At 42.4% G+C, this 26,795-nt stretch overlaps 1 pseudogene; it reads right to left on the bottom strand.

The window, feature by feature from the left end:
* Positions 1 to 856: 856 nt before the first annotated feature.
* Positions 857 to 26,318, bottom strand: LOC110530988 (annotated as a pseudogene).
* Between the last annotated feature and the right edge of the window lie 477 nt (positions 26,319 to 26,795).

The raw sequence follows: 26,795 nt of genomic DNA, 5'->3' as shown, positions 1-26,795 counted from the left end.
ATGAAGTGGAACGACATTTATTGGATATTTCAAACTTTTTTTAACAAATCAAAAACTGAAAAATTGGGCGTGCAAAATGATTCAGCCCCCTTAAGTTAATACTTTGTAGCGCCACCTTTTGCTGCGATTACAGCTGTAAGTCGCTTGGGGTATGTCTCTATCAGTTTTGCACATCGAGAGACTGACATTTTTTCCCATTCCTCCTTGCAAAACAGCTCGAGCTCAGTGAGGTTGGATGGAGAGCATTTGTGAACAGCAGTTTTCAGTTCTTTCCACAGATTCTCGATTGGATTCAGGTCTGGACTTTGACTTGGCCATTCTAACACCTGGATATGTTTATTTTTGAACCATTCCATTGTAGATTTTGCTTTATGTTTTGGATCATTGTCTTGTTGGAAGACAAATCTCCGTCCCAGTCTCAGGTCTTTTGCCGACTCCATCAGGTTTTCTTCCAGAATGGTCCTGTATTTGGCTCCATCCATCTTCCCATCAATTTTAACCATCTTCCCTGTCTCTGCTGAAGAAAAGCAGGCCCAAACCATGATGCTGCCACCACCATGTTTGACAGTGGGGATGGTGTGTTCAGCTGTGTTGCGTTTTTGATTTGTTAAAAAAGTTTGAAATATCCAATAAATGTCGTTCCACTTCATGATTGTGTCCCACTTGTTGTTGATTCTTCACAAAAAAATACAGTTTTATATCTTTATGTTTGAAGCCTGAAATGTGGCAAAAGGTCGCAAAGTTCAAGGGGGCCGAATACTTTCGCAAGGCACTGTATATCATTGATATAAAAGCTGTACTGATGTTACTTTATGTTTCGTTTAAGGTGACAAGATCAGACAGGATGATTTTGTTATCACGGGTATGTGGTATGAAAGAGTACTCTTTTCTAAAGTATGTCATATGGTATTGTAGTCTGTGTTATAGCATATCTTATGATGAAAAACTGAATATCCTTGAAAGATTCGTTTTTTTTCCCTCTCCCTTGCCCAAATCCACCTACCCTCTTCTCTCTCTACCCGCCTCTCCTTCCCTCTGGAACCTACCAGTCCAGGGCTGGTTGAGGGGTGTTTAGAGGATGCCCAGGATGCGTCCCACCCACCAACGGCAGGGCATAATGACTCTGCAGGCTACCCTGCACCCGCGGTAGTGGTAGGGCCAGGGTTGGAACCCGTCCAGGGGCTCACAGATCCTCTGGCACGGGGTGTGGCTCCTCCGGCACTCCGTACAGCACACGCCCTGGTGGTCCAGCATGGGGTCAAAGGTCATGGTGCCCTCATCGCCATCCAGGCCACGCTTTATGTTGAGGGACAGATGGGGAGGAAAGGCAGATAGAGGTAGACAGAAAGGGAGTGAGAGAGAGAGTGAAATACTGATAATAGCCACATTTTCCAACTCCTCTCTAAACCCATTTATGTCTGTATTAATGTGTTTCTGTGTAGAATTATATTTCTCATTCAATGATTTATCTCAAATGCAAACAGAGTCTGGTTCTGTGTCTGTGGGAGTCTGTGTCTGTGGATGTCTGTTTCTCTCAGGGGAAGGAGAAGGAGGAGCGGTGAGGATTAGGGGAAGTCTGGGGGTCTACACATGGACAGAGTGGCAGGAGGGGAGCAATTTACACTCCTGAAAGGCTCAATGGGACTTTAGTTTGGTATTCTAAAGGGGTTCATGAGGCGCAGACAAGACTCGGCGTGACAGGCAAACACACACACGCTCTGAGTGACAGGCGCACTCGCATAATCACACACTGGCATTGTGACCCCAACATCTGCTCCTGCTCACACAGCTGTGCATGCTGGGAGAGAGACGGGACCAGGACAGAAACCATTTGTCAAGACACTCAACTGTGAACATAACATTATATATCTGAGAGAGGATGTGGTCTGGCTGTTCGAATATGCCAGTGGTGACACAGCAAACACTCAATGAAGGCCAAATGTTAGTGCTCTGCTATGGGAATCTCGAGTAACACAGCATACTGACTGATTGGTCGGGGGGACTCGCGTGGTAGGGGTTCTCGGGGTTAAATTCTGCTTCCGGGTCCACTTCCTCTGTCCCGGGTACCTGGCGACGCTGATGAGGGGCCGCCCTCCTCTTCCTCTGCCCATCTGGGGAGAGCACAAAGACAGTCAATACACTATGGAAGCCAACACAACATAATTTGACATCTGGTCATTATTGGAGCCACTTTTGAAGGCAGCACACCTACATTGCTAATACTAATTGCAAAAAACCTACTAATTGTACTGTTTTGCATATCTCCAGTGCATCATGTTGCTATGTGCATTGCTTGGAGTTACTTTCATAACTTATTGTTGTTCTGTGATCATTTTAAAGGGTCTGATTGGGTACTGTTGGTGTAGGTGTGACGGAGCCAGAAGATTTGCAGGTCTCCACACAAATCACGGATCTTGATGCTGAGGAAGGCAGGGTCAGAGAGGGGCACGTCAGCTGCCACCCAGATCCATGACTGTTCCTCAAATTTAGCAGGGGTCACCTCATCCTGGAGAGAGAAAGACAGGGCGGTTATAAATACACAATAAACATTGAAATGTAAATCATATACAGTGGGGCAAAAAAGTATTTAGTCAGCCACCAATTGTGCAAGTTCTCCCACTTAAAAAGATGAGAGGCCTGTAATTTTCATCATAGGTACACTTTAAATATGACACACAAAATTAGAGAAAAAAAATCCAGAAAATCACATTGTAGGATTTTTCAGGAATTTATTTGGAAATTATGGTGGTAAAATAAGTATTTGGTCACCTACAAACAAGCAAGATTTCTGGCTCTCACAGACCTGTAACTTCTTCTTTAAGAGGCTCCTCTGTCCTCCACTCGTTACCTGTATTAATGGCACCTGTTTGAACTTGTTATCAGTATAAAAGACACCTGTCCACAACCTCAAACAGTCACACTCCAAACTCCACTATGGCCAAGACCAAAAAGCTGTCAAAAGGACACCAGAAACAAAATTGTAGACCTGCACCAGGCTGGGAAGAATGAATCTGCAATAGGTAAGCAGCTTGGTTTGAAGAAATCAACTGTGGGAGCAATTATTAGGAAATGGAAGACATACAAGACCACTGATAAGCTCCCTCGATCTGGGGCTCCACGCAAGATCTCACTCCACGGGGTCAAAATTATCACAAGACCGGTGAGCAAAAATCCCAGAACCACACGGGGGGACCCACTACGCCGCCAGGAACTCAAATTCTGCAGTGCCAGACGTGTCCCCCTGCTTAAGCCAGTACATGTCCAGGCCCGTCTGAAGTTTGCTAGAGAGCATTTGGATGATCCAGAAGAAGATTGGGAGAATGTCATATGGTCAGATGAAACCAAAATATAACTTTTTGGTAAAAACTCAACTCGTCGTGTTTGGAGGACAAAGAATGCTGAGTTGCATCCAAAGAACACCATACCTACTGTGAAGCATGGGGGTGGAAACATCATTCTTTGGGGCTATTTTTCTGCAAAGGGACCAGGACGACTGATCCGTGTAAAGGAAAGAATGAATGGGGCCATGTATCGTGAGATTTTGAGAGAAAACCTCCTTCCATCAGCAAGGGCATTGAAGATGAAACGTGGCTGGATCTTTCAGCATGACAATGATCCCAAACACACCGCCCGGGCAACGAAAGGAGTGGCTTCGTAAGAAGCATTTCAAGGTCCTGGAGTGGCCTAGCCAGTCTCCAGATCTCAACCCCATAGAAAATATTTGGAGGGAGTTGAAAGTCTGTGTTGCCCAGCAACAGCCCCAAAACATCACTGCTCTAGAGGAGATCTGCATGGAGGAATGGGCCAAAATACCAGCAACAGTGTGTGAAAACCTTGTAATGACTTACAGAAAACATTTGACCTCTGTCATTGCCAACAAAGGGTATATAACAAAGTATTGAGATAAACTTTTGTTATTGACCAAATACTTATTTTCCACCATAATTTACAAATAAATTCATAAAAAATCCTACAATGTGATTTTCTGGATTTTCTTTTCTCATTTTCTCTGTCATAGTTGAAGTGTACCTATGAGGAAAATTACAGGCCTCTCTCATCTTTTTAAGTGGGAGAACTTGCACAATTGGTGGCTGACTAAATACTTTTTTGCCCCACTGTAAGTAGCTCTCGACTATACAAAGTTGACAGACAGACACGGGCTTTTAAGGAAAGCCCCTGGACTTACACTATGTTTGGACAGAAATGATTTTCCTGTTTAATGGCAATTTTCTGACTCTTGACCCCTTGTCTGTTTTGATATGGTTTGCTCTTTCTCATTCCCCCTTTTCTGTTTAAATATTTTGTATGTTTTCTAAATGAAACCAATAACAAAGTACATTAAAACAGGGAAATTCCTCATGCTTTTTGTAAATATATAGTTTCTGACCTAGTGTTCTTTAGATAGATGTTAGATTTATTGGATGGTCTGCGTTAGGAACTTTATGAAGCCCTGAGGTAGAACTGAGTAGAAAACACAGTTGTTCCACCAATTCGGTGCCTTTTGAGAAAGGTAACTTGGTCAATTTATTTTTGATTTCACCTCATTTTAACAGTCTGTCATAAAGAGCACATCTTCAACTTAATAAACAGCACATTTTCCAATTTCATGACGTAAAAAATATGTGGCAAATAAAGTAACAGGGTTGACCATAACAGGATGAATGATTTCTTGTTTAATCAGTCATAAACCCCTTTGTGATGGGGAATGGGAGCTTGTTGCCTGCAACAGGGAGTGAAGTAACAGGGTTGACCATAACAGGATGAATGATTTCTTGTTTAATCAGTCATAAACCCCTTTGTGATGGGGAATGGGAGCTTGTTGTCTGCAACAGGGAGTTAAGTAACAGGGTTGACCGTAACAGGATGAATGATTTCTTGTTAAATCAGTCATAAACCCCTTTGTGATGGGGAATGGGAGCTTGTTGCCTGCAACAGGGAGTGAAGTAACAGGGTTAACCATAACAGGATGAATGATTTCTTGTTTAATCAGTCATAAACCCCTTTGTGATGGGGAATGGGAGCTTGTTGTCTGCAACAGGGAGTTAAGTAACAGGGTTGACCGTAACAGGATGAATGATTTCTTGTTAAATCAGTCATAAACCCCTTTGTGACGGGGAATGGAAGCTTGTTGTCTGCAACAGGGAGTGAAGTAACAGGGTTGACCGTAACAGGATGAATGATTTCTTGTTAAATCAGTCATAAACCCCTTTGTGATGGGGAATGGGAGCTTGTTGTCTGCAACAGGGAGTGAAGTAACAGGGTTGACCATAACAGGATGAATGATTTCTTGTTAAATCAGTCATAAACCCCTTTGTGATGGGGAATGGAAGCTTGTTGTCTGCAACAGGGAGTGAAGTAACAGGGTTGACGTGTTATGCTCGACCTGCTTAGTTTTCCACCACAAAACACCAGAAAATGGCCAAAAAGAGTAGAACATTTCACCTTCTTTAACTCTAGGATGTAACTATTAGATGGTCAATGTTTTTTTGGGGGAATAGTTTAACCATATTAAAATGAGAGTTCAGTTCACATAACAGGGTTGACCTTAAAATGAGGGACAAATGTAAATGAATCATTAATCACATGAAATAAATAATACTCTTCAGAAGTAACTTTGTCAGAGCAACAAAATAACTAGGGCTTTACAATTTAAACTTGGATAAAATGTGGGACTAAGTGACGGAGCAAGCCTTTAGTCATAACTGTGTGTGGTGACCAGTAGCTACATGAGTCAGGCTGGTTCCCAGAGTAGCCCTCTACATACCCTTCATCAACCATCTAACTGACCACCTTCCTCTGATCAAGCCACCAACTGTCCCTCTCCATCTTTGGAGGATGCACACAGACTTGTCCTCTACTGGTTGACCTAACTATGGCTAGTGAACTCATCATGTATTGCTTGTTTGTTTTTTGCTTTTGAAGAGCTTTCAAATTGTTATCAAACGTGATTTAGACATTTAATAAATTATTATTATATTAAAATTCTGATTTATTGAATTCTCCAAAGGCAACTTCATTTAATATTGCAGGCTTTTGATATTCAATGTTGGTGCACAGTTTCTACTTAAAATATCAAAGGAAAGCAAAGGCACTCATCTCGTGTAATGACTCAGTAGCTCTTCTGTTGATGAAAAAACATTTAGGTTCTCTCCAGTATTTAGGTGCTCAAACAAAGTCAGGAGACATTCACATCAAGTCTACAAGCTGACAGAAAAACATGACCTACATATTAAAAAGTATATCATCTGATTTTTAGATCAAAAACACACACACACAGACAGACACAGACACACAGCTAACACTAATAACATGGTAATAACATTGTATTATTAGAGTAATAAACATGTGTTGCTAGTTACTAAACAGGTAATAGATAGTCAGGGGAATGTTATCATCTAACCCAACAGATTATTTTTTCATTTTAAATTATTAGCTTGGGGGACAAACAACAGCAAGGGTCCTCCACTGCAGGACCGATAAGAGTTTATCTGACCCAGTGTGTGTGTGTGTGTGTGTCACCCCTGCGAGACTGATAAGAGTTTATCTGACCCATATTTCTCATCACTCTAAATTACAGCAGATGACCAGCCTGCAGCTACTATTATAACCACATCTCCCTATCTGAGCCGAACACACACACAGTTTGGCACACAGCAGAATAAATAAATGGCTGTTTACAAGGCAGAGAGTAAGGTACTGTGTGTATGTGCGTGTTTGTGAGAGAACAGCCCTGCATGATGTTTAATGATGTGTACATGGTGCATATGCAGCGCTAACTGATTTAAATAATCAGACAGCCTCATTTCGGCACAGAGATAGCTTACACACACACACACACACACCCACACACATAGAAACACACACAATTACAACTTGCAGCACTGTGACAGCTTGACAGGCTTGTTCAGATGTTGTTAAGATCAGTGTGTTGATCCAACCCAACTCGTCCCAGTTTGGCCAGAGAGTGAGAGTGTGAAAACATGACTCACAAGTAAAAGCAATCCTTCTCTCTGAGAGGCATGTGCTAGTGTGTGTGTGTGTGTGTGTGCACGTGTGTGTATAGTGCTGAGCGATTCACTGAAATGTATATTTTCCACTTTTTAAACAACTAATGACTTAGGTTAAATTATTTGAATTCAGTTTTTTTCCATGAGCTCATTACGCACATTGCAGCCGTTTCTCTAGAGATAAATAAGTTCAAGCCCGAACTGTGCGAAGTAGTAGGGAGTTGTAGTTTCCAACAGGACAATATTCTACATATTTTAGTGCAGAACACATGGTAATTAACTACAATGACCATAATCCATTGCGCGCCTACTTGTCCGGTCTGTGTTTCTTTTACACCTGCTATGTAAAAGAGACTGCAGGATCGGAGAGAGATAGAGAGCAGTTGCTTTGCGAGGTATTTCTACCTGAAAATACATTATCTAAGTGATCGATAGTTATATTCAGCAGTCATAAAGGTATGCCTTATTTACTTTGAAGATCTACCTAAATAGTGATTTTGTCAGACAGAGAGATGAGAAGATGACGTGGAATTAATTAATAAAGTAATCAAATAAAACAAAAGTAAAATACACAACAACTGAACTATTTTATTAAAGTAATGTGAATAAATGATGGCTAATAAGAGATAAGCAGTAATGGGCAGTCACTACCATCATGGTGTCACGCCCTGGCCATAGAGAGGCTTTTTATTCTCTATTTTGGTTAGGCCAGGGTGTGACTAGGGTGGGCATTCTATGTCCTTTTTTCTATGTTTTGTATTTCTATGTCTTGGCCGGGTATGGTTCTCAATCAGGGACAGCTGTCTATCGTTGTCTCTGATTGAGAACCATACTTAGGTACCCTTTTCCCCCACCTGTTTTGTGTGAAGTTGACTTTGTTCAGGGCACATAGCGCCAAGGCTCACGGTTTGGTTTGGTTTGGTTTGGTTTGGTTTGGTTTGGTTTGGTTTGGTTTGGTTTGGTTTGGTTTGGTTTGGTTCGGTTTGGTTTGGTTTGGTTCGGTTTGGTTTGGTTGGCGTCATTTTTAATCAAAAGAAAATGTACGCTTACTATGCTGCACCTTGGTCCTCACCTTCTTCCCACGACAGCCGTGTGTCACGCCCTGGCCTTAGTCATCTTTGTTTTCTTTAGTTTGGTTAGGCCAGGGTGTGACATGGGTGATGTATGGTTTTTGTCTCATCTAGGGTGTTTGTACTGTCTAGGGGTTTTTATGGATTTATGGGGTTGTGTTTATATAAGTCTATGGTTGCCTGGATTGGTTCTCAGAGGCAGGTGTTTATCGTTGTCTCTGATTGGGAACCATATTTAGGCAGCTATGTTCTTTGGGTATTTTGTGGGTGATTGTTTCCTGTGTCAGTGTTTGTTCCACACGGGACTGTTTGCCAGTTCACTTTATTATTTTGTATTTGTGTTCAGATTCTCTTATTAAAAACCATGGACACCTACCACGCTGCATATCGGTCCGATCCTTGTTCCACCTCTTCAGAGGAAGAGGAGGAAATCTGCCGTGACACATGGGACATTCACTAATGGGTTTTATTCTATGTTACAGCATTCAACCCAAATAATGACTAGTACATTAAGTGGTTTTAAAAAAAAATCGAAAGCAAAATTAAACTGATTATTTAAAAAAAATCAAACCGAACAGACCTCAAAAAGCACCAATCTTTCAGCACTAGTGTGTGAGGCTCCACAGTCCACCTCCCCATTCTGCCACTAGCTCTCTGATAATCTGACAGCTGCTAACAGGACTTTAAAGCCTCCTTGTATGTGAGCTGGTGGCTGCTTCTCCTGACTGCAGGGTTACTGGCTCATGACCTTCTCTGGCTGTTCATTAAGTTGCTACATTAAGGGGAAAAAACAACACCAGTATACAGTAGAGGAACATGAATAGATATATGTTCACCATCAAATACTCCTAAACTGGCTTCACTCTGAGAAAAATGGACAACATGACAGTCAGGGCTATAACACATGACTTGGGGCATAGGGGGTGGGGAGTCCCTTGTGTCAGCTGAGGCCAGATCACAGGTCTGGTTTGGGTATCGTTTGTGGCAGAGGAGCCCCCCCAGGCCAGAGAGAGAGCTCATGTTTGGGTCTGGATGCCAATCTACTACAATCTCTTCCTTTCCCTTTACAAGTCCTCAGGCTAAACACATCCAGGCCAACTAACCACACACACACACCGCCACGGCAGACACATCCACACACAGCTAACCCAGCCAGAGTCAACCACTCAGTTCATCTTAGATCTGTCCTGTAATCGCTTAAATTACTCAGTCCCTATACCTACCCCGCACCCCAACCCTCAGCCAATGTTAACCGTGTCTGACAGTTGATAGGTGTGTGTCGTGGTCAGATAGGTAACCCAGAACTTCTTTGACCTGATACCTTCAGACAGACAGAGACACACACAGGAAGGTGATGAGTGAAGTAACACACAAGTGTTAGAGTGAGAGAGAGGGAGGGAGAGAGAGACAGAGGCACTGGCGTACAGGACACACCCACAGCCCAACAAGGCTGAGGGACCCATGAGATCTGCGGGCCCATGTGCCTGTCATCAATGTCTATTTATTTTTTCATGTAATAAATCATTTTGACAGTAACCTTCTAAAAATACATTTATTCATATACCTTTTTTGATTTCCATATGTACCAGGAAGATAAGTGTTTGTTTCTTGGGCTTCAGGAATGTGACTGAAAAAGTTCCTCAGGCCTTGAAAAATAAACATTTAAACTGATTGATAGTATAAGGGGGATATCCATGAACAAATGTGGTGATCAAGGCTACGATGGTGACAGTGCAATGAGTGGAGCTTAATCAGGTGTTCTAAAGTTCATATCAGACGGAGAGCCTAATGCTTCTTATGTAGTTCTTTATGAGTTTTAGTTTAGAGAACGAGCTCTTTGCAGAACCGACAGTTACAGGGATGGTAAAAACAGCTTGATTGCCGTAGCAACATCAGGGAAACTAGGCAGAAGGGAGGAGTGCTAATATTAAAGCAGTTTTGCAATATCTTTAATTGCGTTTCTCATTCTCCTTAATTGCTGGCCTCAACACGTCACGGAACAAGATTAACTGAATAGGAAGCTCTGGGGAAAGGTCGTCTGGATATTGGACAGACAATAAATCAGCAGATACAAACAAGTTGTCATATTTTGCAGACAACTGAGGGCTTGAACAAAAAAAGTGGTTTGATTTTCGTTCTTACTGGTGAATTGACGATTGAGATTGAGGAATATCAACAGTCCCTTATCTCTGGTATATCTTGGCATGCATCATTCAAAATAAATGTAAATTGTGTGCAGCGCAATGGACATATAATTCACAATGTCTCAGGAAAGACTGTCTGGGTTGGCAATACCCAGTATAGAAAACAGTCGGGCCTGCAACCTGGACCTACAGGCCGTGGGGAAAACCTTTGCACACAAAAAAAGAGTACTTCAGAAGACCAAGGAAGTCTCAAGTTGGATTTAATTTGTTTTAGGCCTCATTTAATTTTCCTTAAATATTGCAGTCCATTTGTGTAGGCTATTAGCGAGACAATAAATAGTAGCTGAATTTATCCTGAAGGCAACTACTTTTTTCCTCATTGTTAGGCTATTTGATGTGTCATTTTTATAAAAATATAATAAATAGCACCTAAATCGCAGCTAAAGACACTATAGATGGTATTATACAGTACCAGTCAACAGTTTGGACACACCTACTCATTTCAGGGTTTTTCTTTATTTTTTTTACTATTTTCTACATTGTAGAATAATAGTGAAGACATCAAAACTTTTAAATAACATATGAAACACATACGGACAAATCAAATATATTTTATATTTGAGACTCTTCAAAGTAGCCAACATTTGCCTTGATGACAACTTTGTACACTCTTGGCATTCTCTCAACCAGCTTCATGAGGTAGTCATCTGGGATGCATTTCAATTAACAGGTGTGCCTCGTTAAAAGTTAATTGTTGAATTTCTTTCCTTCTTAATGTGTTTGAGTCAATCAGTTGTGATGTGACAAGGTGGGGGTGGTATACAGAAGATAGCCCTATTTGGTAAAAGACCAAGTCCATATTATGGCAAGTACAGCTCAAATAAGCAAAGAGAAACGACAGTCCATCATTACTTTAAGACATGAAGGTCAGTCAATACAGAACATTTCAAGAGCTTTTAAAGTGTCTTCAAGTGCAGTCGCAAAAACCATCAAGCTCTATGATGAAACTGGCTCTCATGAGGACCGCCACAGGAAAGGAAGACCCAGAGTTACCTCTGCTGCAGAGGATAAGTTCATTAGAATTACCAGCCTCAGGAATTGCAGCCCAAATAAATGCTTCAGAGTTCAAGTAAAAGACACATCTCAACATTAACTGTTCAGAGACAGCGTGAATCAGGCCTTTGTGGTCAAATTGCTGCAAAGAAACCACTACTAAAGGACCCCAATAAGAAGAAGAGACTTACTTGGGCCAAGAAACATGAGCAATTGACATTAAACTGGTAGAAATCTGTCCTTTGGTCTGATGAGTTCAAATTAGATTTTTGGTTCCAACCGCTGTGTCTTTGCGAGATGCAGAGTAGGTGAACTGATGATCTCTGCATGTGTGGTTCCCTGGAGGAGGAGGAAGAGGAGGTGTGATGGTGCATTGCTGGTGACACTGTCAGTGATTTAGATAGAATTCAAGACACACTTAATCAGCATGGCTACCACAGCATTCTGCAGCAATACGCCATCCAATCTGGTTTGGGGTTAGTGGGACTATCATTTGTTTTTCAACAGGACAATGACTCAACACCTCCAGGCTGTGTAAGGGCTATTTTACCAAGAAGGAGAGTGATCGAGTGCTTCGTCAGATGACCTGGCCTCCATAATCACCTGACCACAACCCAATTGAGATGGGTTTTTTTATTCTACAATGTAGAAAATAGTTTAAAATTGTCACGAATATCACCGAAAGTGTTTGAGCGCCTTCCCGTTCGGGTGGCGGTCGTCGTCGCCGGTCTACTAGTTTTGTCTAATTGTTTGGGGTTATTTAAGTTCGATTAGCCCGCTTGTGTTTGTGCGGGCATGTTGCTGTATATGTAAGAGGTGTATTGATTATTGTTGGGTTTTCGCTGTCCGGGTTATACCAGTGATACTTGGGTTGTGTTTTACGCCTGTGTTCGGCGTCACCCATTGCACGCATTCCTGTTTTTGGACATTAAAGCATTTTCCCCTCGAATCTTCTGCTCTCTGCGCCTGACTCCACACCCATCACTCTTCGAGCGTTACAAAAATAAAGAAAAACTTTTGAATGAGAAGGTGTGTCCAGACTTTGGACTGGTACAGTAGCTAAAGATAATATAATGAAACAATCCCTACTAAGCTAGTGTTTTGAGGGGTGATTCAAAGTATTTTTTACTTTTACATTAATAGACTGGTTTTACTTTCTATCCAAGCTGTGAGAAGGCGAGGACAGCTCATGTCATGCAGGTTCAGGTAGCATATATATTCAGCTGTATATTAAAAAAAAAATTGGTAGCTGATTAATATTCTGTTGTATCAAAAATTAATTTGACAATCTGCATTTTTTGAATTTCGAACTTTAATTAGTGAATTATACACTGCTCAAAAAAATAAAGGGAACACTAAAAAAAACACATCCTAGATCTGAATGAATGAAATATTCTTATTAAATACTTTTTTCTTTACATAGTTGAATATGCTGACAACAAAATCACACAAATTATCAATGGAAATCAAATGTATCAACCCATGGAGGTCTGGATTTGGAGTCACACTCAAAATTAAAGTGGAAAACCACACTACAGGCTGATCCAACTTTGATGTCATGTCCTTAAAACAGGTCAAAATGAGGCTCAGTAGTGTGTATGGCCTCCACGTGCCTGTATGACCTCCATACAACGCCTGGGCATGCTCCTGATGAGGTGGCGGATGGTCTCCTGAGGGATCTCCTCCCAGACCTTGACTAAAGCATCTGCCAACTCCTGGACAGTCTGTGGTGCAATGTGGCGTTGGTGGATGGAGCGAGACATGATGTCCCAGATGTGCTCAATTGGATTCAGGTCTGGGGAACGGGCGGGCCAGTCCATAGCAGCAATGCCTTCCTCTTGCAGGAACTGCTGACACACTCCAGCCACATGAGGTCTAGCATTGTCTTGCATTAGGAGGAACCCAGGGCCAACCGCACCAGCATATGGTCTCACAAGGGGTCTGAGGATCTCATCTCGGTACCTAATGGCAGTCAGGCTACCTCTGGCGAGCACATGGAGGGCTGTGCGGCCCCCCAAAGAAATGCCACCCCACACCATAACTGACCCTCCGCCAAACCGGTAATGCTGGAGGATGTTGCAGGCAGCAGAACGTTCTCTACGGCATCTCCAGACTGTCACGTCTGTCACATGTGCTCAGTGTGAACCTGCTTTCATCTGTGAAAAGCACAGGGCGCCAGTGGCGAATTTGCCAATCTTGGTGTTCTCTGGCAAATGAAAAACGTCCTGCACGGTGTTGGGCTGTAAGCACAACCCCCACCTGTGGACGTCGGGCCCTCATACCACCCTCATGGAGTCTGTTTCTGACCGTTTGAGCAGACACATGCACATTTGTGGCCTGCTGGAGGTCATTTTGCAGTGCTCTGGCAGTGCTCCTCCTGCTCCTCCTTGCACAAAGGCGGAGGTAGCGGCCCTGCTGCTGGGTTGTTGCCCTCCTATGGCCTCCTCCACGTCTCCTGATGTACTGGCCTGTCTCCTGGTAGCGCCTCCATGCTCTGGACACTACGCTGACAGACACAGCAAACCTTCTTGCCACAGCTCGCATTGATGTGCCATCCTGGATGAGCTGCACTACCTGAGCCACTTGTGTGGGTTGTAGACTCCGTCTCATGCTACCACTAGAGTGAAAGCACCACCAGCATTCAAAAGTGACCAAAACATCAGCCAGGAAGCATAGGAACTGAGAAGTGGTCTGTGGTCCCCACCTGCAGAACCACTCCTTTATTGGGGTTGTCTTGCTAATTGTCTATAATTTCCACCTGTTGTCTATTCCATTTGCACAACAGCATGTGAAATTTATTGTCAATCAGTGTTGCTTCCTAAGTGGACAGTCAGCATTGTGATACCGTGTATACCTTCGTGAAATGTCAGCATTGTGATACCGTGTATAGCTTTGTGAAATGTCAGCATTGTGATACCGTGTATACCTTCGTGAAATGTCAGCATTGTGATACCGTGTATAGCTTTGTGAAATGTCAGCATTGTGATACCGTGTATACCTTCGTGAAATGTCAGCATTGTGATACCGTGTATAGTTTCGTGAAATGTCAGCATTGTGATACCGTGTATACCTTCGTGAAATGTCAGCATTGTGATACCGTGTATAGCTTCGTGAAATGTCAGCATTGTGATACCGTGTATAGCTTCGTGAAATGTTAGGCTTAACCTGAGAAAATGACGACCAAATAGGCTTACCAATAAACATTAGCTAAAACAAACGGCGACCTTGCCAGGGGCCCCAGAGAAACTGTGTTACGCCTCTGGACAGAGGGAGAGGGAGACTGGATAGGGAGAGGCAGTAGGAGAGCTGAGGTCATTCCTACCAGGTCGAACAGAAGTGAGTCTTTGTTGAGAGTTTTCACATCAGGCAGGTGAGCTTTGACCTGGGTCTTAATGTAACACTTCTCTCCTCCAGCTAAACGGACACCAGTTATACCCTGGAGATAGAGAGATTGAAGAGAGCAAATGGATTATAACAAAAGCATTTAAAATTGAATGAGAAATGTGCATCCAACATGTTACATAATTACTTTAATGTACCATTGGAATTAGAATGTTTTGTTGTCGTTGTCATTGCTGTTGTTCTTTCAAACTTGCAAGCTGGAAGTCGTGGACCTCCACCGCCTCACCATTTCCGCTGCCGGGGGGAATCCCTCTATGTTGTTGGTACCATCAATCTCCACAGAGCCCTCCTCCACCTTACCTTTAATACTCATGCTGTAGTGGACGTTGTTGAACTGCCACACACACACACACACACACACACACACACACACACACACACACACACACACACACACACACACACACACACACACACACACACACACACACACACACACACACACACATGGATGGAGAAGGAATCATAGTTTTGTGCGAGGTTGTACGAGGTGACCATTGTTTTGAGATTTAATTGGGTGGGTTTTCTATCCGTTTTTAGCATCTAGTTTAGTTCAAGTTAGTTTTTAGACTTGATTTATTATTTTTTATTTAGTTTCAGCTTGATAAAAATCTTTGTATTTCATTTTTATATTATTTACTGTTAGGGATAGAAGGTAGCGTAGGCGTGGGAGACTAGGAGGCATGTATGTGTTTTGGGCCTGTAGTTGGACCGCAGAGTGAAGGAAAAGCAGCCAACAAGTTCTCAGTATATGTGGGAACTCCTTCAAGACTGCTGGAAAAGCATTCCAGGTGAAGCTGGTTAAGAGAATGCCAAGAGTGTGCAAAGCTGTCATGAAGGCAAAGGGTGGCTACTTTGATGAATTTCAAATAAAAAATATATTATGATTTGTTTAACACTTTTTTGGTTACTACATGATTCCATATGTGTTATTTCATAGTTTGTATGTCTCCACAATAAAACAAAATGTTTTATAGTTATTATGACACCTCCAATGTGGGGCTCTATTTCCTACCGCCATCGCATGTTCGCTCTTCTTTCAAACTACCCGTGAGTTCTATTGGCTGCTGTATTTAACTTTCAGGTAACAAGAGCTTGCATTCCTCTTCAAATAATCTATTGGTATAAGAAATGCTGAAAAAAATGATGTCTGACAAGCTATTCTAGTCTAGCTTTTCCTGCCTGGGACTCCAAGAGCTACAGAGCATTTTTTAAGGAGAGAGGTCAGCGGAGGTGCGTATTCCCAAGAGACAGAGGTTATAAGTTAGAAGCTTATTATGCATCACCCATCATTAATTAGCTAAACATAAGGCTAATACTGCATGGAATATATTTCTTGGAAGACGTAGGCTATGACATGTATATATCAATCTAGAACAGGATTATCTATTTTGGAATCAATTTGAATGTAGTTGATGGAGAGAGAGAAAGAATGCGAGAGAGTACTTACGTGTTCACTGATTTAAAACAACGATATTTGATTGTAAAACTCTGACTCTGAAATAAATGTAAAAATCTTTATAATAAAAAAAACAAGGTGAGCCCTGAAAGCCAGATGGAGATGGGTAAATTCGGTCTTTGTATTACTGTAGCATAGACAATGCTTCAGCAAATGCAAGCCTACCTGTCACACGAAAAGTTACCATGATGAAATGATAGGTTTACAATACATTGTGAACTGCGCTCCATACTGAGATGGGCTGTCTGTCCCCATCCTGAGCGTTGATTCAACATGCAGAGGCCGTAGAGAAACCAGATTTAGACATCACATATAATTTACCAGTTCCATTTCACTCCATGCTGTTCAAAAAATAATTTATTGTAATTTACCGGTTTCTCGCAGTTACTTAATTAAGGGGGAGGTTTTGGGTGGTAAATCCCTGTAAATCTCGATAACCGGGTTCCCGCCATTCAACCCTAATCGGGATATGTAATAGAGTAGCAGCAGCGTAAGTGAAGTGTGAAATTGTGTCTGTGTGAGTGTGCGTGTGGCGTCAATATGCATGTGTGTGTGTATTTTGTGCGTGTGAGTGTATGTAGTGTGTGTGCTTGGGGGTAGAAGCTGTTCAGGTGCCTTTTGGTCCCAGACTTGGCGCTCTGGTACCGCCAGTGATGATACGGGCCGTACGCACTACTCTCTGTAGCGCTTTGCGGTCGCATGCAGAGTAGTTGCCATACCAAGCAGTGATGCAGCCAGTCAAGAGTCTCTAAATGGATCAGCTATATATCGTTTTGAGGATCTGAGGGCCCATGCCAAATATTTTCAGCCTACTGAGGGTGAAGAGGGGTTGTAATGACCTCTTCACAATTGAGTTGGTGTGTTCGGACCATGATAGGTCTTTAGTGATGTGGACACTGAGGAACTTGAAGCTTTCGACCCGATCCACTACAGCCTCGTCAAAATGAAAGGGGCATGTTCGACCCTCCATTTCCTGTAGTCCACAATAAGCTCTTTCGTTTTGCACACGTTGAGGCAGAGGTTGTTGTCCTGGCACTACAATGCCAAAACTCTGATCTCCTCCCTATAGGCTGTCTCATCATTGTCAGTGATCAGGCATACCACTGTTGTGTCGTCGGCACACTTATTGATGGTGTTGGAGTCATGCGCGGCAAACCCCCGTGTTCAGCGTGGCGGATGTGTTGCAGCCTACCCTCACCACCTGGGGGTGGCCCGTCAGGAAGTCCAGGGAGGTGTTCAGTCCCAGGGTCCTTAGCTTAGTGATGAGCTTGGAGAGCACTATGGTGTTGAACGCTGAGCTGTAGTCAATGAACAGCATTCTCATAAACAGTAGCTGTTCCTTTTGTCCAGGTGGGAAAGGACAGTGTAGAGTGCAATAGAGATTGCATCATCTGTGGATCTGTTGGGGTGGTATGCAAATTGGAGTGGGTCCAGGATTTTTGGGATGATGGTGTTGATGTGAGCCTTGACCAGCCTTTCAAAGCATTTCATGGCTACAGATGTGAGTTCTACGGGTCGGTAGTCATTTAGACAGGTCACCTTGGTGGTTTGAACTATGGTGGTTTGCTTGAAACATGTAGATGTTACAGACTGGGTCAGAGAGAGGTTGAAAATGTCAGTGAAGACACTTGCCAGCTGGTCAGCGCATGCTCTGAGTACGTGTCCTGGTAATCCATTTGGGTCTGCAGCCTTGTGAATGTTAAGCTGCTTAAAAGTCTCACTCTGATAGGCTAAGGAGAGAGTAATCACACAGTCATTCCGAACAGCTGGAGCTCTCACGCATGGTTTAGTGTTGCTTGCCTCGAAGCAAGCATAGAAGGCATTTCAAATCAAATCAAATTGTATTGGTCAAATACACATTTTTAGCAGATGTTATTGCAGGTGTAGCGAAATGCTTATGCTTCTAGCTCTGGCAGTGCTGTAATATCTAACAAGTGATATACTGTATAACAACTACACAACATATACCCAAAACACATAAATCTAAATAAAGAAATGGAATTAAGAATATATAAATACATGGACGAGCAATGTCAGAGCAGCCTAGAATAAGATACAGTAGAATAGTATATGATACAGTATATACAGTGCCTTGCGAAAGTATTCGGCCCCCTTGAACTTTGCGACCTTTTGCCACATTTCAGGCTTCAAACATAAAGATATAAAACTGTATTTTTTTGTGAAGAATCAACAACAAGTGGGACACAATCATGAAGTGGAACGACATTTATTGGATATTTCAAACTTTTTTAACAAATCAAAAACTGAAAAATTGGGCGTGCAAAATTATTCAGCCCCCTTAAGTTAATACTTTGTAGCGCCACCTTTTGCTGTGATTACAGCTGTAAGTCGCTTGGGGTATGTCTCTATCAGTTTTGCACATCGAGAGACTCACATTTTTTCCCATTCCTCCTTGCAAAACAGCTCGAGCTCAGTGAGGTTGGATGGAGAGCATTTGTGAACAGCAGTTTTCAGTTCTTTCCACAGATTCTCGATTGGATTCAGGTCTGGACTTTGACTTGGCCATTCTAACACCTGGATATGTTTATTTTTGAACCATTCCATTGTAGATTTTGCTTTATGTTTTGGATCATTGTCTTGTTGGAAGACAAATCTCCGTCCCAGTCTCAGGTCTTTTGCAGACTCCATCAGGTTTTCTTCCAGAATGGTCCTGTATTTGGCTCCATCCATCTTCCCATCAATTTTAACCATATTCCCTGTCCCTGCTGAAGAAAAGCAGGCCCAAACCATGATGCTGCCACCACCATGTTTGACAGTGGGGAGGGTGTGTTCAGGGTGATGAGCTGTGTTGCTTTTACGCCAAACATAACGTTTTGCATTGTTGCCAAAAAGTTCAATTTTGGTTTCATCTGACCAGAGCACCTTCTTCCACATGTTTGGTGTGTCTCCCAGGTGGCTTGTGGCAAACTTTAAACAACACTTTTTATGGATATCTTTAAGAAATGGCTTTCTTCTTGCCACTCTTCCATAAAGGCCAGATTTGTGCAATATACGACTGATTGTTGTCCTATGGACAGAGTCTCCCACCTCAGCTGTAGATCTCTGCAGTTCATCCAGAGTGATCATGGGCCTCTTGGCTGCATCTCTGATCAGTCTTCTCCTTGTATGAGCTGAAAGTTTAGAGGGACGGCCAGGTCTTGGTAGATTTGCAGTGGTCTGATACTCCTTCCATTTCAATATTATCGCTTGCACAGTGCTCCTTGGGATGTTTAAAGCTTGGGAAATCTTTTTGTATCCAAATCCGGCTTTAAACTTCTTCACAACAGTATCTCGGACCTGCCTGGTGTGTTCCTTGTTCTTCATGATGCTCTCTGCACTTTTAACGGACCTCTGAGACTATCACAGTGCAGGTGCATTTATACGGAGACTTGATTACACACAGGTGGATTGTATTTATCATTATTAGTCATTTAGGTCAACATTGGATCATTCAGAGATCCTCACTGAACTTCTGGAGAGAGTTTGCTGCACTGAAAGTAAAGGGGCTGAATAATTTTGCACGCCCAATTTTTCAGTTTTTGATTTGTTAAAAAAGTTTGAAATATCCAATAAATGTCGTTCCACTTCATGATTGTGTCCCACTTGTTGTTGATTCTTCACAAAAAAATACAGTTTTATATCTTTATGTTTGAAGCCTGAAATGTGGCAAAAGGTCGCAAAGTTCAAGGGGGCCAAATACTTTCGCAAGGCACTGTACATATGAGATGGGTAATGCAAGTTATGTAGACATTATTAAAGTGACTAGTGTTCCATTTATTAAAGTGGCCAATGATTTCATGTCTATGTAGGCAGCCTCTATGTACTAGTGTTGGCTATTTAACAGTCTGAGACAAGAGCGTTTTTTCAGGTAATCTGTCCCAGCTTTGATGCTGGGCTCTGACCTCGCCTTTTGGATTATAGCGGGGTTAACAGGCAGTGGCTTGGGTGGTTGTTGTCCTTAATGATCTTTTTGGCCTTCCTGTGACATCGGGTGCTGTAGGTGTCCTGGAGGGCAGGTAGTTTTTTCCCGATGATGCGTTGGGCAGAATGCACTACCCTCTGGAGAGCGCTGCGGTTGCGAGTGGTGCAGTTACCCTATCAAGAAGGTGATACAGCCCAATAGGATGCTCTCAATTGTGCATCTGTAAAGATTTGTGAGAGTTTTAGGTGACAAGCCATATTTCTTCAGTCTCCTGAGGTTGAAGAAGCACTGTTGCACCTTCTCCACCACACTGTCTGTGTGAGTGGACCATTTCAGTCTGTCAGTGATGTGTACGCTGAGGAACTTGTAGCTTTCCACCTTCTCCACTGCGGTCCCGTCGATGTGGATAGGGGGGTGCTGTTTCCTGAAGTCCACGATCATCTCCTTTGTTTTATTGATGTTTGGTGAGAGGTTATTTTCCTGGCACCACACTCCCAGAGCCCTCATCTCCTCCCTATAAGCTGTCTCGTCATTGTTGGTAATCAAGCCTACTACTGTTGTGTCGTCTGCAAACTTGATGATTGAGTGGGAGGTGAGCTTGGCCATGCAGTCATGGCTGAACAGGGAGTACAGGAGGGGACTGAGCACACACCCTTGAGAGGCTCCAGTGTTGAGGATGATCAAAGGTGTTGTTTCCTACCTTCACCACCTGGGGGCGGCCTGTCAGGAAGTCCAAGACCCAGTTGCACGGGGCGGGGTTCAGTCCCAGGGCCTCGAGCTTAATGATAGGCTTGGAGGGTACTATGGTGTTGAATGCTGAGACCTAGTCAATGAACAGCATTATTACTCTTATTCCTCCTCTTGTCTAGATGGGATAGGACAGTGTGCAGGGTGATGGGATTGCATCATCTGTGGATCTATTGGGGCGTTAAGAAAATTGAAGTGGGTCTAGGGCGACAGGTAAGCTGGAGGTGATATGATCCTTCACTAGTCTCTCAAAGCACTTCATGATGACAGAAGTGATACTGAAGTGCTACCGGGCGATAGTCATTTAGTTCAGTTACCTTTGTTTTCTTGGGTACAGGAACAATGGTGGCCATCTTGAAGCATGTGGGGACAGCAGACTGGGACAGGGAGAGATTGAATGTGTCCGTAAACACACAGCCAGCTGGTCTGCGCATCCTCTGAAGACGCGGCTAGGGATGCCGTCTGGGCCGGCAGCCTGGCGAGGGTTAACACGCTTAAACGTCTTACTCACATTGGCCATGGAGAAGGAGAGCCCACAGTCCTTGATAACGGGTCGCGTCGGTGGCACTGTGTTATCCTCAAAGCGGGCAAAGATTAGTGTCCAGATTAGTGTCCTGCTCATGAAAGCGGCAGCTCTAGCCTTTAGCTCAGTGCGAATGTTGCCTTTAATCCATGGATTCTGGTTGGGATAGGTACATGTATACAGGTATATGGTCACTGTGGGGACAATGTTGTTGATGCACTTATTAATGAAGCCAGTAACTGATGTGCCATTGGATGAATCCCGGAACATATTCAAGTCTGTGCTAGCAAAATAGTCCTGTAGCGTAGTATCCGCTTCATCGGACCACTTCTGAGCACGTCACTGGTACTTCCTGTTTGAGTTTTTGCTTGTAAGAAGGAATCAGGAGGATATAGTTATGGTCCGATTTGCCAAATTGCGGGTGGGGGAGAGCTTTGTATGCCTCTCTGTGTGTGGAATAAGGTGATAGAAATGAGGTAAAACAGATTTCAGTTTTCCCGCAATAAAATCACCCGCCACTAGGAGCTCCGTCTCCGAATGAGCATTTTCTTGTTTGCTTATGGCTCTATACAGCTCATTTAGTGCGGTCTTACTGCCAGCAGCGGTTTGTGGTGGTAAATAGACAGCTGCGAAAAATACAGATGAAAACTCTCTTGGTAAATAATATGGTCTACAGCTTATCACTTAGGTGAGCAGAACCTTGAGACCCCCTTAATATTAGAGATAGTGCACCAGCTGACACACACCACCCCCCTGATCTTACCGGACTCTGTCGTTCTGTCCTGCCGATAAATAGAAAAACCAGCTAGATGTATATTATCCATGTCCTTTTTCAGCCATGTCTCTGAGAAGCGTAGTGAATTATAGTTTGTAATGTCTCATTGATGGGATAGTCTCGAATGGAGCTCATCCAGTTTATTCTCCAACGATTGTGCACGTCAATAGAACAGAGGGTAGAGGCGATTTAGTAATTCTCCGACTGTAGGCTCATCAATGTGCCCTCGCGCCGACCTCTATAGCACCGTCTTTGCCTTCTTTGAGTGTCGGAGAGTAGGACTTCTTTCACTTCCGAATCATTGAAGTAGAAGTCCTCGTCCAAATTGAGGTTAGTGATAGCTGTTCTGATGTCCAGAAGCTGTTTTCGGTCATAGGAAACGACAGCGGAAACATTATGTTAAAAAAAAGTTAAGAGCAGTGCAAAAGAAATACACAAAATAGGACAATTGGTCAGGAGCCTGTAAAACGGCTGCCATTCCTCTGTGAGAGCATGCACAGTGCCATTGAGGCCCTCTCTATCTTGAAATAGTCCATTTTCTTCTTTTGAAGTAAAATTAATTGGCTGATCCATCCTGATGTCACGATTCCAACCAGGTCATCAGGTCATGCCAACAGGGTCATCTGGAGGGATCAGTCAATGAAGTTGAAAGTCCCGCCCAGTTGTCTAAATCAAAACGGTAAAAATCCTCAATGGCGCTGCCCATGCTAACAGGCTTTTGGCCAGTAGAGGACTCCGTACAACTTCATGGCCAGGACATGGATTTATTTGGTTAGGTTTAAGTCTAGTCTGGTGCAAGAATTATGATGGAAGGAAACTGTCTTGCCCATGTTTACACAAATCTAATGCTTTTTTGAAACTTGAATAGTAGAATAATCAAGTACCTATACCTTTATCTCACTGAAAGAGAGGGGAAAAAACAAATGAAGTCATGGCACATGGCACATTTGACATGTTATGTTTTGTAATATTAAACATGTATCACATGTAACCTCTTCCAATAGGGTTAATAAAAACAGCTACAATAACAGCAAAAACATAAGCAATACAACAAGTCATCACAACTCAGTTCACAGCCATGCTGCTTGTGTGTTTCTGTTCAACCAAACAAGATGTTCTGTTTTGCAACAGTAGTTGACCGAAACTGGGTGCCCCAAGGTTTAGAAGGCACGTCACCACATCAGACAGCAACTAGCTGTCAGTCTGAAGTTGATCAGTGTGGCATGCGAACGGCTCCTGCAACTTCAGAAGTTGTTTTAGCTTGGCCCAGTCACACTCCGTGCTCGCCCTCGGATTTCTTCCCTGTTAGGTAGTGATAGCTAGGGATAGCGATGCACAAGCTAAGCCTATGTGAAACATTGGCATCTACTGGCAGCATTTAGCTGTCAGATTCAGAAGCTCGAAAACCCCATTCAAAAACCAGCTTGAAAACCCCATTCAAAAACCAGCTTGAAAACCCCATTCAAAAACCAGCTTGAAAACCCCATTCAAAAACCAGCTTGAAAACCCCATTCAAAAACCAGCTTGAAAACCCCATTCAAAAACCAGCTTGAAAACCTCATTCAAAAACCAGCTTGAAAACCTCATTCAAAAACCAGCTTGAAAACCCCATTTGATTTTGGAAGTTTAGAAGAACAAAACTCAAACTAAACATAACTGATCATTTATTTTATTTTACACTGAACAAAAAATATATAAACTCAACATGTGAGTTGTTGGTCCCATAGTTCATGAGCTGAAATAAATAAAAAACGGAAATGTTCCATATGCACAAAAAGCTTATCTGTTTATCTGCACAAATCTGTTTACAACCCTGTTAGTGAGCATTTCTACTTTGCCAATAAATCCACACACCTGACAGGTGTGACATATCAAGGAACTGATTAAACAACATGATCATTACAAAGTTGCACCTAGTGCTGGGGACAATAAAAGGTCACTTTAAAACGTGTAGTTTTGTAACACAACACAATGCCACAGATGTCTTGAGGGAACGTGCAGTTGGCATGCTGACTGCAGGAATGTCCACCAGAGCTGTTGCCAGAGAATTCAATGTTCATTTCTCTACCATAAGCTGCCTCCAACGTCATTTTAGAGAATTTGGCATTAAGTGATCTCCACATCCGACTTCTTCACCTGCGGGATCGTCTGAGGGGGTTTGTGGGGGGCGTGGGTATTTCTGTCTGTAATAAAGCCCTTTTGTGTGGAAAAATCTGTCTGATTGGCTGAGCCTGGCTCCCCTGTGGGCCCACCCATGACTGCACCCCTGCCCAGTCATGTGAAATCCATAGAGAAAGTAAATCCATAGAGAAAGTAAATCCATAGAGAAAGTAAATCCATAGAGAAAGTAAATCCATAGAGAAAGTAAATCCATAGAGAAAGTAAATCCATAGAGAAAGTAAATCCATAGAGAAAGTCAATCCATAGAGAAAGTCAATCCATAGAGAAAGTAAATCCATAGAGAAAGTAAATCCATAGAGAAAGTAAATCCATAGAGAAAGTAAATCCATAGAGAAAGTAAATCCATAGAGAAAGTCAAAGAAAGTCATTTCAGTATAGTTTTAGTTTTTGTAATATTTTCATTTTTATTTTAGTTTCAGTTTTAAAAGTGGGTTTCCAATTTTAGTTTTTATTTTAGTTTCAGTTTTAAAAGTGGGTTTCCAATTTTAGTTTTTATTTTAGTTTCAGTTTTAAAAGTGGGTTTCCAATTTTAGTTTTTATTTTAGTTTCAGTTTTAAAAGTGGGTTTCCAATTTTAGTTTTTATTTTAGTTTCAGTTTTAAAAGTGGGTTTCCAATTTTAGTTTTTATTTTAGTTTCAGTTTTAAAAGTGGGTTTCCAATTTTAGTTTTTATTTTAGTTTCAGTTTTAAAAGTGGGTTTCCAATTTTAGTTTTTATTTTAGTTTCAGTTTTAAAAGTGGGTTTCCAATTTTAGTTTTTATTTTAGTTTCAGTTTTAAAAGTGGGTTTCCAATTTTAGTTTTTATTTTAGTTTCAGTTTTAAAAGTGGGTTTCCAATTTTAGTTTTTATTTTAGTTTCAGTTTTAAAAGTGGGTTTCCAATTTTAGTTTTTATTTTAGTTTCAGTTTTAAAAGTGGGTTTCCAATTTTAGTTTTTATTTTAGTTTCAGTTTTAAAAGTGGGTTTCCAATTTTAGTTTTTATTTTAGTTTCAGTTTTAAAAGTGGGTTTCCAATTTTAGTTTTTATTTTAGTTTCAGTTTTAAAAGTGGGTTTCCAATTTTAGTTTTTATTTTAGTTTCAGTTTTAAAAGTGGGTTTCCAATTTTAGTTTTTATTTTAGTTTCAGTTTTAAAAGTGGGTTTCCAATTTTAGTTTTTATTTCAGTTTCAGTTTTAAAAGTGGGTTTCCAATTTTAGTTTTTATTTTAGTTTCAGTTTTAAAAGTGGGTTTCCAATTTTAGTTTTTATTTTAGTTTCAGTTTTCGTTTACTGTGTGTGAGAGAGAAGGGGGGTGTAGATTCTATATATGGCTAGTGGGGAGGTTCATAATGGGTGTTTTGTTTACATTCCCCCATCCACATCCTAGAAACAGCAAGACAAACAGGCACAGACAGACACTACCCTGCACCCAAAGCCTACACATTTAAACGCATTGAAAAGTAGCAAGGGCCTACTGCGCTCACACCTCTCGACCCCGGTACATCAGCAGGACCCTCAGTCTCAGAACATACACGGCTTCTATTCAGCTTCTCTTGACTCTTGAAAAACAAGAGTCGCTGGCTGGTTCAAGGCCCAATGTTTCTTGAACTCGCTATCGTCAGAGGGACTAATGTTTAAATGCTTACATGGTTGTTGTTGTTGTTCCAGAAGTAAAACGCTCCGATAGCCCCGAACAGCAGCAGAATTGCCTCGGCGATAAGGACCACAATCCCGGGTCGTCAGCAGGCGGCTGGTGGCAGCCGGTTTAACGGCCACAGCAGTGTATGCCTGCGGTGAACACATGAACCATTTACACATGAATGCCACCTACACAAAGTTCATAAAGTGTTTATAATGAGTTGCGCTTATAAAAGTTACACCTCCCTCAGAATGAGCAGGTGTCTTTGTGGAATGTCCAAACAAAGTTTTCTGAGAGTAGTCTATCTGGCGCACTTTACAAGCAAAGATATATGATATAGGCTGCTTACTGGTGGCATAAACTGTTGCAGGTCATTGGGTCTCGCTAAGGCGATGGGCTCTTTCTCTGAACACCCGGCCATGGCGGCGAATGGGTCTGAGAGCCTGAGCAAAGGTCTCTCTCTCTTCTCTCTTGTTCTCTCTGGGACAGGGCAGGGGGAACAAAACTGCCCATTCATGCGAGAGGCGTGTTATATTACCGGCCTGGGAAATGCCATGGTGGACGGTATGCCTTTCCAAATTCTGTCACTCTGTTGGCCTCACAACAGGGGTTCCATAAGGAATGCAGAGTAGGACGGTGTTAAGGCTTTGAGTACACTGAGGAAGAACAGCCTGTTCGGGTCTTGAACCACCCACAGGGCAAGTGCATTCATTAACTTCTGTGTAAAACATGTCCAGATCTCTTGGCAGAGGCACTCACATACACGCAGTGTAGGACTACAAAATCTTAGAAATAATTTGTCATAATGTGTGTATTTACGTTTGACAGGCACACATGATGCACTATTTCTCTAGTCCTAATCCAGACGGGAACGCGCCTTGTTCTGTAGGTGGAACAC

Source organism: Oncorhynchus mykiss, chromosome 8 (genome assembly GCF_013265735.2).
Source record: "Oncorhynchus mykiss isolate Arlee chromosome 8, USDA_OmykA_1.1, whole genome shotgun sequence".
Lineage (NCBI taxonomy): Eukaryota > Metazoa > Chordata > Actinopteri > Salmoniformes > Salmonidae > Oncorhynchus > Oncorhynchus mykiss.
The sequence above is the reverse complement of the archived record's forward strand: the minus strand, read 5'-3'. Positions and strand labels throughout refer to the sequence as shown.